Source organism: Nicotiana tomentosiformis, chromosome 8 (genome assembly GCF_000390325.3).
Source record: "Nicotiana tomentosiformis chromosome 8, ASM39032v3, whole genome shotgun sequence".
NCBI lineage: Eukaryota > Viridiplantae > Streptophyta > Magnoliopsida > Solanales > Solanaceae > Nicotiana > Nicotiana tomentosiformis.
This window is the reverse complement of record NC_090819.1, coordinates 122,578,216-122,588,813: the sequence shown is the minus strand read 5'-3', so window position 1 is coordinate 122,588,813 and position 10,598 is coordinate 122,578,216. Positions and strand designations below refer to the sequence as shown.

At 37.8% G+C, this 10,598-nt stretch overlaps 1 long non-coding RNA gene across 1 annotated transcript; it reads right to left on the bottom strand.

Annotated features, from left to right (window-relative positions):
* Positions 1–1,519: 1,519 nt before the first annotated feature.
* LOC138896956 (uncharacterized) lies at positions 1,520–3,806 on the bottom strand. The gene is made up of 2 exons (XR_011410601.1): positions 3,341–3,806; positions 1,520–3,258 (listed from the first exon to the last, which is right to left on the bottom strand). It is a non-coding gene; the product is annotated as an uncharacterized lncRNA (long non-coding RNA).
* Between the last annotated feature and the right edge of the window lie 6,792 nt (positions 3,807–10,598).

Below are 10,598 nucleotides of genomic sequence, written 5' to 3'. Positions count from 1 at the left end.
GCTATTTTGTTCTATCGTGGGAGGAATTAATCCAAAACCTTGGGCAATAACGAGGGGCTTAAATTTCTTAAGGACACACAAGCAACTTGTGGGCTCGAAATTATTTTTTATTTTATTTATTGAATTAACGTTTCTTTGCTTCTATAATTTTCTGGTTTTGAACACGGAGTACCAAAAAATTTCACTTGTGGTTCAACCATGAACCAAAAAGATGAGCGGAAACTTATAATCTATAATTGTGGTACATACATGGAACACATAGAAGTGACATAAACCAATGCCATGTTATCATATAGAGCAAGCAGAGAACTCTTTGTGTGATGAACTCATGTAAAACAACTCCATTTATACGAGTTGCAGAGTCGTGTAGGTTGATATAATTAAACTCTAGATATGATAAGCACATCAGCTATGACACAATTTAAATGTCAGAAAATTCATCTTAGAAACAAAATAATATAAAAGTTCTCTGCAGTTTTCATCATGCTATACTCAATAGAAGGTACAACTTTGTCACGCTAATTCAATAGAACGTGCACAGATAAAAATTCAAAAGTACATGAGAATTTTGGTCAATATTTGCCCCAAAAAAATCATCTTCAGTAGGTGAGAAGCTCTTGTTAATATATTGATGAACTGCTAGAGTCTCAAATGATACAAGAATATTACTTTAATTCCTGTTGTCTTCTTATATTTTCTCTCATATATGTCATAATATGCATTTTATCGGCAGGAATATTACTTTGTTTCATGTTGTCTTCTTAGATTTTCTCTCATATGTGTCATTATATGTATTTTATATGCAAGAAATTCTTACTATGTGATGGTAAAATGCGGGAACTTAAATCCTTTGGCTCAAGATCACGGAAAGATAGCTGCCCAGAAGATCACATTGTTAATAAAGGGAGTAGAAGATTAGGAAGATCAAGAATATCAGATTGTTGATGAGAGACTTGGTTTACAACTTGATGTTTAGTTGTCTTGTACATAATGTTACTTGCGTCTTTTACTAGTCGATATATAAGTTGGTGTTCTGAGTTGGATAAATCTTGTTTTAACTGAATGATATTGTTTTGACTTTTGAGATTGATAGTAAGAACCTTCTAATTGTTTGCTCTTATGGTTTTTGTGTTTTATGCTACAAAATAGTACTTAGTTAAATAAGTAGATTAAGGTGAATTTATGATCAATTTAGCTTCCACAATAATTGCTACTAAACAGATCTCCTTTAATGGCAATTGATGCATTTTTAACGGCAATAACAAAAGCTGTTAAACATGTTTGGATAGCACATTTCTAAGGCAGATTTACTGGAAATAACAATTGCCACTAATAATATTTACTTTTAACTGCAAGAATATGATCCTTTACCAACATTTGACACAATTGCCACTAGAGGCTTTAGCGACGTTGGATACAATGGCACTAAATAAATTGCTGGTAAATATTTTTGCGTCAATAACTATTGCTGCTAAAAGCAAAATATATTGCCACTAAAAGCCTCTTTTGGTGTAGTGTATGTTATCGAGCACAAAACGTAACCGTTGGTACGCGTCTCACGCGCACGCAACACTAATGTTCTCAAACCTCTTTCGATGAGTGCTCCGACCACCGTCGGGAAACTAGCAGCGAGTGGACACATCTGAATGATCCTTCGAGCGGTGCAAACCTATCAGGAGACTCAAAATCTTCATACGTCAATACTCTTACTGGTCCGAGGCAGCAAACTCTGAGATTGCCTTATCACCCACCGGAACTCTACAAAGTCAAGCCTATTGTTTTCTTCTCCCCACAGGAAGAAGAGGAGATAGCTAAATTGTGTCGATTAACGGTAATCGAAAAATTCTCACATGGAAAAATATTAATCGGGGATATTCGCAGAGATTTCAATGCAAGATTTTTGATGAGATGAGCTGTAAAATTAGGGTATTACAATGCCAAACATATATTCATCGATTTTGCAGAAGAAGAAGACTCAATGGGTTTTATTATTTCAGAGACAAAGTTACAATCTTGGGATTTCCTATGAGACTAATGCGGCGGACAAAAGATTTCAATCAAGAAGAAGAAACTACTCTAGTCCTGGTTTGGATTCATCTACCTAGCCTTAAATGGCACTACTACAACTGGGATGCTCTGAAGAGAATCACCTCTCCTATAAGTACCCTCCTAACTATTGACAAAGCTACATCGACTAAATCTTGGACCAATTTTGCTAAAGTAAAGATAGAAAGTGATTTAGCTGTGCTGAGACCGGATTCTATTTGGGTGGGTACAAAGGATGAAAATGGTATTAAGGGTGATGGTTTTTGGAAAGAGGTGTAGTATGATTTCGTTCTTGATTATTGTTTCAAATGTATGCATCAGGGCCACTCTGAAGATGTGTGCTATTCTCAGAATAATAAGAATCAGAATGCCAAGACTTATAAGAAGAATCAATATAATAAGAGTTTTGAAGTGTTTCCTGATAAGTAACAACAAAGAATTGAGAAATGGAATGATGCAAAGACTTAAGAGCAAGGGAATATAAAGGCTAAACAGGCACAAGTTAATGCAAAGGTTGTTCCTAATAAGGAGGTTCTCATTCTTAAGAACCTGTCAATGTGAATGGCACACAACAGTTACAAACCAAAAAGCACATTGCCAAGAAACAAACTACTAACAGACAAAAGATTCAAAATGGTCTTAAAGCTAAGAAGATGAAATGGATAGTGAGACAAAAAGGGATCAACATTGATCAACAAAAGCAATCCGGTGCTAATGAGGAAATAAAAAATATTTTGAAGGGCAATAATGTTGTTGTGGTGACTGCACAAAAGGATAGCCAAACTTTGGTACACATGCCGGAAGCCATAAATTCTCCTGTACCTGGCTAATTCTTTCCAACATCTGTCGCACCTGAACGAAAATGAGAAATCTATTGAGGTTGTGAAGTCTGCTAAAAAAATAATAAAAGTAGTTCCAAGGAGTTGGAGTCCAACGATAAAGAAGATAATTTGGCACAGAACAAGGTGGGGTGAGAAACATGTTGAAGCATGCTTATCTCCCTAAAATACTGTAAATGATAGTTCAAATGCTATAACCACTTATACAGAGGTGAATAACATGACACATCTTAAGGTTTCTGAAACACATATCACAAACAACTCCAATATGGTTTCTTCTAACCCCGAAGTTATTAGCCATACTGTGACTAAAAAGATAAGGGGCATCACTATTGGTGTACACCTCTGGGGTCCTCAAACATCAATGGAGAATCTGCAATATCAATGTGAACAGAGGAAGATCAACAATGGAATACAAAAGGGTGACAATTATTGTAGTACTAGCCAACAAATACCTTAGGCGGAGAAAGATAAAACTGGACCATTAATGATAACAACACATGGTGAGTCCGATGAAGACAACACTAGTGAATATGCATCTGATGAATCCGATGAAGACATACATGAGAAAGGGGAGGAAGAAGACAAATATGAAGAGTGCAATTCTACAGATGAAGAAGAGCTTCTAAATGCTTTTGCTCTAAGAACCTCATGGAAATACCAGTCTGGAGAGATTGCAGTGGAAGAGCAGACAAAGGATCTCATCATGAGAGAGAATTTATCACCTAGGCAAGGTGAGAAAAATAAGAAAAAAGAGAATAATGCTACTGGAGGTCTCTCCCCTGTCACTAGGGCAAAGATCAAAGCCAAACAAATTGTTCCCCAATCTCATTCATTTAATGATTAGTTCCATTATATGGAATATTAGAGGGACAAAGTCCAGGAGGATTTTGAAAGAATAAAATTCATATCCAACATGTACAAACTCCAATTTATTGCTATCCAAGAACTATTTGTGGATTCTACTCACATTGAATCCTATAAAAGGATGTTGGGGGTTTGAAAATTGTCAATCTAATAGCAGTGGAAAAATCTGGATTTCCTGAAATGCACAACTCAATGCTACTATTTTTTATGAAGATAAGCAACAGGTTTGTCACAACCCAAATACCTAACCAGTCGTGATGATGCCTATCGTGGAACTAGGTAAGCCGAGATTCTCAATATGCTTTCAATGTATAACAAAAGTGAGCTAAAACAATTAAACTAACTGAAGGTTTACATAATAACGGGGTAAAAACCCAAAATATAAGTGCGGAATGATAGCCCGACATCGGGGTATCACTAAGTCATGAGCATCTAGCAACCAATCTAGAAAGAAAGTGTACTACAGTCTGTGCCAAATGCCAATACAAGAGAGAAAAGATAATAAGAAAGGAGAAACAAGGACTGCGGATGCCGGCAGCTACCTCGTAAGTCTCCGATAATCAGCTCGCGCACGAACTCAGCGACCGCCAGAACTGTACAAAACTAGATCTGCACATGAAGTGCAGGATGTAGCATGAGTATAACCAATTCATCAAGTAACAGAAAGGAACTGAGAAGCAGTGATGAACTATAAAAATTACAGATCATTTCAAAAAATTTCAGTAAAGAGTGAAGATGCTTTCAAATCCGGTGGTATATGTCAAATCAGTTCGAGCTCAAGTAAAACAGATTTGAATCTTCTAGAAATTTCACAACAACAACAGATAACAGCTAAGTGCAACAATAAATAAAAGCAAGTACAGCCTCTCAAGGCAGCAGTCACTCAACCCATCTTAACAGCTCATACTCTCGGCTCTCAGCCCTCAATACACACTCTCAATAGGTACCTGCGCTCACTGGGGGTGTACAGACTCCAGAGGGGCTCCTTCAGCCCAAGCGCTATATTGTTGTGGCGTGCAGTCTGATCCAATATTGTTGCAGCGTGCAACCCGATCCAATAATATATATATATATATATATATATATATATATATATATATATATATATATATATATATATATATAGCCCAAAGGCTTGTTACGGCGTGCAACCCGATTCATATATCTCATAGCTCGCAGCTCGGCACTCAAGCCCTATCTCAGTCACTAACCTCTCCAGCCCCTCGGGCTCACAGAATATCATAATAATTAGCCCAAACAGAGAATACAACAAGTATCAACAAGAAATGAGAGGGAACGGAGATATAACACACAAGTAAGACTGTGGATGAGTACAAGACAACAATTAGCAGTCAATTCAACAAGTATACGACCGCTGCGGGTCCCAACAGTGATAGCATATGGCTTAAGCATGGTTTCTAACATGAAAGGCAGTCAATTGCTCAAAGACAAGGAAAACAAGTAATAACAATGGCTATTCGACTTTACAGTCTCACGGGACGAACCAAGTCACAATCCCTCACGGTGCACGCTCATACGCCCGACACCTAGCATGTGCGTCACCTCCAAATATTCACATCATACCAATTCTCGGGGTTTTATACCCTCAAAAACAGATTTAAGACTGTTACTTACCTCAACCGCCCAGAAATCCTATTCCGAAATGCCTTTGCCTCTCGAATTGACCTCCAAATTCCCCGAATCTAGCCACAAATAATACGAGATAATCAATATTGGATAAAATGATCAATTCCACAAGAAAACTACTAAATATAGTCCAAAATCTGAAATCGGCTCAACCCAGCCCCCCGGGCCCACGTATTGAAACCCGACTAAAGTCACAAAACCCGAAAGCCCATTCACTCATGAGTCTAACTATACCAAATTTATCAAAATCCGACCTCAATTTCCCCTCCAAACCCTAAAATTCACTCTCCAATTCCCAAGACCTAATCTCCTAAATCTCACCTCAAACACTCACCAACTAGGTGTAAAAATCAGTGGGGAAACACCATTATTGAAGATACATAGGCACAAGGAACTTACCTCAGTGATTACTCCGAAATCTCACTCAAAATCCCCAAAATCCGAGCTGAAAAATGATAAAAATGGTGAAAAATCTCGAAGTCTTCTATTTATAGGTTCTGCCCAGATTTCTCGCACATGCGGCTCCATTTCCGCATCTGCGGAGCCGCATCTGCAGAAAATCACTAAAACACTGCCTCCAGTCCTGCGATCAACTGATCGCATTTGCGCTCTTCGCGGGTGCGGGAACTACATCGCACCTGCTGTCCAAACTCGCACTTGCGCCCCTAAATCCGCTTCTGGGACCATCGCAGGTGCGGGAATGCCATCGCACTTGCGTTCTCTGCCCAGATCCTCCTTAGCCGTATCTGCGGCTCCTCCTTCGCTTCTGCGGGCTCGCACCTACGGTTCCCACTCCGCAGGTGCGGTTAGACCTGTAACAGCAGCTTTAGTTGAAATTCCTCAACTCCTATCAAGCCGTTAACCACCCGAAATCACCCCGAGGCCTCCGGGAACCTTAACCAATTATACCAACAAGTCTTATAACCCGATACGAACTTAGTCAAACCTTTAAATCTCTCAAAACAACATCAAAATACCAAATTACACCCGGATTCAAGCTTAAAGAACTTCTAAACTTCCGAATTTCACAATGACGCTGAAACCTACCAAACCACGTCCGATTGACCTCAAATTTTATACACAAGTCAAAAATGACACCACGAACCTATTCCAACTTCCGAAAATCTAATCCGACCCCGATATCAAAATTTTCACTACCGGCCAAAATTGCCAAAATTCTAACTTTCGCCAATTCAAGCCTATTTCTACTACGGATCTCCAAATCACATTCTGGACGTGCTCCTAAATCAAAAATTACCTAACGGAGCTAACAGAACCATACAAATTTAAATTCGTGGTCATTTTCCCACAAGTCGGCATCCGGTCAACTTTTTCAATTTAAGCTTCCAATTAAGAGACTAAGTGTCTCAATTCACTCCAAAACTACTCCGGACCCGAACCAACCAACCCGGTAAGACATAATACAACTGTAAAGCACAAAAGAAGCAGAAATAGGGAAAACAGGACTATCTCTCGAAACGACCGGCCGAGTCGTTACAAGGTTACACGTCAAATGATCTAGAGAGCGGAGGACTCAATTTTGTGGATGGCTATTGTCTATGCCAAAACTAAGAGAATTCTAAAAACATTTCTGTGGGATAGTTTGACACAATGCAATCAAAGTATCAATGGTCCTTGGTGTATCTCTGGTGACTTCAATGTCATAATGGAAGCTGAGGAAAAGAAGGGAGGCATACCTCATAGGACGGAAAAAAGTTAGGAATTTATCTCATGCATTAAAGAATGTGGCATGGTGGATGCAGGGTTCAGTAGACCTAGATTTACATGGTGTAATGGCAAGGGTAATGGCCATATAATTTGGAAAAGATTGGACAGAGTTTTACTCAATCATGAATGAACCGGTTTATTCCCTAGAGAATGAAATTGTTCACTTGGCTAGTACAGGCTCAGATCACACTCTAATGCTTATGAAATGTGGTGCTCCTGATCATAATTTTATCAGATATTTTAGATTTTTAAATTTTTGGGTTGATCAACCTAATTTTTTCATTGTTGTGCGGCAAGCCTGAGACAATGAAATAGTTGAAAATGTTATGTAGAGGTTCCAACAAAAAATGAAGCAGGTTGCTAGAAAATTGAGCATGTGATCCAAAGAGTAAATTGGTGATATTTTTCTGAATGTTAAAGAATGGGAGCACAAAATGATACAATTAGAGATGCAATACATTGATAGTGAGGATGAAGAACATATGACAGAGTTACATAAGGCCCAAACTCAGTACACTAGGTGGTTAAAGGCGGAAGAAACTATGTTGAAACAAAAGGCAAACATTAAATGGCTTGAGGAAGGAGACTCTAACAGCAAATATTTTCATGCCATTATCAATGAGAGAAGGAGAAGACTGACACTTCACAAGATTAAGACTCAAGATGGACAATGGCTTCAAGGGACCAAGAGATTGCCACTGGGACAGTTGAATACTTTGAAAATCTGGGACAGTTGAATACTTTGAAAATCTTTTAAAAAAAGACAGCTAACCTCTCGATTTACAATTTTTGGATATCATTGACTCTGTCATTACTTTGGAAGAAAATGATAACCTATGTGTTATTCCTGGAGAGAAGGAAATTAAAGATGTAGTGTTTAGTATGGATAAGAACAGTGCCCCAGGTCCAGATGGATTTGGTGGAGCTTTCTATCAGGGATGTTGGGAGATTATAAAGCAAGGTCTAGTTGAAATTATACAGACTTTTTTCAATGGGAATAGCCTGACCAGGTTTTATATCAACTCTTATTTGATTCTACTACCTAAGGTGGAGCACCCTGAAATTTTTTCTGATCTTTGACCCATTATTCTTAGTAACTTTTTCACTAAAATTATTTCTAAGATAATGGGAAATAGGTTGGCTCCTATTCTGCCTAAGATTATTTCGGAAAATCAAAGTGGATTCGTTTCTGGTAGGCTTATTACTAAGAACATACTCCTTGCTCAAGAAATTGTTCATGACATTAATAAGGAGAATGAGGGGGGAAACATGATGATTGAATTGGACATGGCCAAGGCTTATTATAGGGTTAATTGGGACATCATATTAGCAGCTTTGAGGAAGTTTGGTTTCTCCAAAGCATAGATTGACATGATATGGAGATCCATATCGAACAATTGGTATTCCATTCTTATTAATGGTAATAGAAAAGATTTTTTTTCATTCCACGCAGGGGCTTAAACAAGGTGACCTCCAATCTTCAGCATTATTCATTATTGGAGCTGAAATCCTTTCTAGAATGCTTAATCACTTGTCATCTAATAGTCTTTTCAAAGGTTTCTCAATGCATAGAACATGACCTCAGGTTAATCATCTAGCTTATGTTGATAATGTAATGATTTTTACTTCTGGATCCAAGAATTCACTCGATCTGATCATGCAGTAGTTGAGGAACTATGAAAAATGTTCAGGTCAATCTATTAATTATGAAAAAAGCAGTTTTTGGTGGCGCCTAATGCTGAGCCAAGTCAAATTGCTGAGATTAAAGAGATTACTCACTTCAGGCACACTGAATTCCCTATCACCTATTTGGGATGTCCACTCTATGTGGGAAGGAAAATAATTTCTTATTTTAATGAGGCTATGACTAAGATTGTGAGAAAGTCAAATGGTTGGCAAGAAAAATTAATATCTATAGGGGGAGAGCTAGTTTGATTAAACATGTTCTTCAGTCTCAACCTCTACACCTTCTAGCAGATATTGTGCCTCCAAAGACTATTTTTAAACAAATTGAGAAGTATATGGCCAAATATTTTTGGGGTACTTCTGATGGCAAACAAAGATACCACTGAAGTTGTTGGAACAATATGTGTTATCCTAAGAAGGAAGGGGTACGAGTATCAGAAGCTTAATTGATGTGAGCAACTCCTTCTCAGGTGGTGGAGATTTAGAACATCTAAGTCCCTATGGGCTGAATTTCTTAAATTTAAATATTATAGTAGAATACACCCTTTCAAGAAGAAGAAGAATAAAAAAAACTCACTCTTGGAAGAACTTTTTGGGAATTAGAGATCAAGCAGAGAAACACATTCTTTGGAGATGCAACGCTGGAGATATTAGTCGGATAATTGGTTAGGCATTGGTGCTTTAGCTTATATTGTCCAACTAGATCAACCTGATATGAAGAAGAATAAGCAAGTTAGGATAGGCCCTCATTTGCATTTTGAAGAATTGTAACAATTGCCTGAATATATTATTGAGTTAATTCAATCTTCCAAGTTTGGAGATCTTAATAGTGTTGATATTGCTATTTGGATGCCTTCTTCCACTGGTTTCTTTACTACTACATCAGCCTGACAAGTCGTTAGACAGTCGAGGCACAATCACATTACTTCAGGGAGTATGGCATAAATATCTTCCCTATGAAATGTCTTTTTTAATGTGGAGATTGCTTAAAAAAAAAAATACCTTTTGATGATGTAATAATATTTTTGGTTAGCAAATTATTTTTAGGTGTAACTGTTGCGGGACCCTACAAATAGAGACTATGTTACACACATTTGTCACTGTAGCAAATTATTTTTAGGTGTAACTGTTGCGGGACCCTACAAATAGAGACTATGTTATACACATTTGTCACTGGCGAGATAGCTCAAAACACCCGGAAGCACTTTGGTGCTCCATTGGGAATTCGTTGGAAAGATATGCCTATTCTTAACATAGTTAGAAGGTGGTGGAACTCAAAATCTAATAACAAAATTACTTAGTTCATCATCAAGATCACCCCTACAGTTATATGCTGGGAGTTGTGAAAAGCTAGATGTGCGTCAAAGTATGGAGGTATTAAAATTTCTTTTGCTAGAGTTCAATTTCATGTACTTTCTCACTTGAGGTGGGTGGTCTCTAAGCATAACATCTCTATAGATGGTTTTGTTCCATGGTATTTGATATGTGACAAGCTAAGAAATTTAACTGCTAAAATAATTTGAATTCATGTAAGCTAGGAAACGCCTTTATTTGGTTGGGCTAAGCTTAATACAGATGGTAGCAAATAAGATAATGAATCGATTGGTGTCAGAGGTATATTAAGAGATCATAGAGGCAATATGATTATGACATTCTCACAAAGTTTAGAGCGTGGTACTAGTAATATGGCAGAAGCTAAGGCTATTTTGTTAGGCCTGCAATGGTGTCACTCAAACGGATATGATAGAATTATGCTTGAATGTGACTCCAAACTGGTTATCGATA